Source organism: Gekko japonicus, unplaced genomic scaffold (genome assembly GCF_001447785.1).
Source record: "Gekko japonicus isolate JY-2015 unplaced genomic scaffold, Gekko_japonicus_V1.1 scaffold2026, whole genome shotgun sequence".
Classification (NCBI taxonomy): domain Eukaryota; kingdom Metazoa; phylum Chordata; class Lepidosauria; order Squamata; family Gekkonidae; genus Gekko; species Gekko japonicus.
In genome coordinates, this window is record NW_015171565.1 from 66493 (window position 1) to 67893 (window position 1401).

A 1401-nucleotide genomic window follows, 5' to 3' on the forward strand; every position below is an offset into this window, starting at 1 on the left:
GACGGGGGGGGGGGAGGATACGAAGAAAGTAATTTTTAAAAACGTACATTCAGTTGTCTCGGTGGCTTCTCTCTCCTTTCTTTGCCTGTTGTGAAAAAGTGGAAGTTCTTTCTCTTCTGCACAAAGTTCTTCTGCACCAAAAAAAAGAGAGAGAGAGAGAGAAACCAACCTGCTTCTCAGACCACAGTCGCTGGCTACGCCTCTTCCTTCTTTCTCCTAGTAGTATACATCTTCTGTGGGCTGCAAAGGAAGTGAGAACTGAAGGAGGGTGATAAACTTTTTTTGCTCTCAGATCCTCAGAATGTGTAAAGTTCAAATGAAGCCCCCGGGGAACCAAGGTTACTTTCCCACAGTTTTGATTTAGTTTGACACTCACATTTTAGAGCATCCATATTACAGTGTCCCCTTTCCGGGTTTTCCTCTGCTTTGATCTTTCCCAGGCCTGGTTTGGCATGGAGCCGATTCATCACGTTGCTGTCATCGCTGCTGTGAATGCAGAGGCAGTAACTGTGGCAATGGAAAAGCCACATGGAAGTTTCCCCTGTACTTTCCTTTACTCTGCCCTCCATGGCTGTAATTTTTCTTTGCCATTTTTAAAAAAGTAATAGATTGCAATACTGTTAATATATTGCAACAATGTATTAGTTCCCAGCTTTGGTGTTTTTTTTTTTAAAGTTCCTAGTCTTTTTCCAGTTTGCTGCCAGTTTGGTGTAGTGGTTAAGTCTGGGAGAACCGGGTTTGATTCCCCACTCCTCCACCTGCACCTGGCTGGACGACCTTGGCCAAGCCGTAGTTCTGATAAGAGCTGTCCTTGAAAAAGAGCAGTTTCTGATTTGTCAAGAGCTCTCTCAGCCCCACCTACCTCACAGGGTGTCTGTTGTGGGGAGGGGAAGGGAAATGAGTTTGTAAGCCGCTCTGAGACTCCTTTGGGTAGTGAAGGGCAGGGTATAAATCCAATCTCTTCTTCTTCTTCTTCTTCCTTATGGAGTTATAAGGGTAAAAGTGTAGTCTGGACCTTTCCTCTTATAACTTCACAAGGAAAGGTCTACGCCAGGGGTGGCCAAACTTGCTTAGTGGAACAGCCACATAGAATAAACATCAGATGTTTGAGAGGTGCAAGACATGAACAAACATCACACACACTTTTTTAATTGGAAAATATGCAAATTTCCTTTTTATTAACTTCAAATTAGGCTATATGGAAAAGCCACATGTGGCTCCTGAGCTGCAGTTTGGCCACTCTTGGTCTAGAGCCTTACTTTTTAAAAAGCTGGAAACTAGTACATTTGTCACAATTGATTGTTATCACATTATAACACCTATAGCAACCTGAGAATTCCCACTTTTTTTTAAAGTATCACATTATAGCAACCTGAGAATTCCCACTTTTTAAAAAAACCT

General features: G+C 42.5%; 1 protein-coding gene across 1 annotated transcript in view; it reads right to left on the reverse strand.

Annotated features, from left to right (window-relative positions):
- The window catches only part of ITGB2 (integrin subunit beta 2), a 49067-nt gene extending 48937 nt beyond the window's left edge, over window positions 1–130 (reverse strand). Inside the window, exon 1 of the mRNA XM_015419752.1 lies at window positions 48–130. The gene's annotated coding sequence lies outside the window, so the exon portion shown is untranslated. The remainder of the gene's footprint in view (window positions 1–47) is intronic.
- Between the last annotated feature and the right edge of the window lie 1271 nt (window positions 131–1401).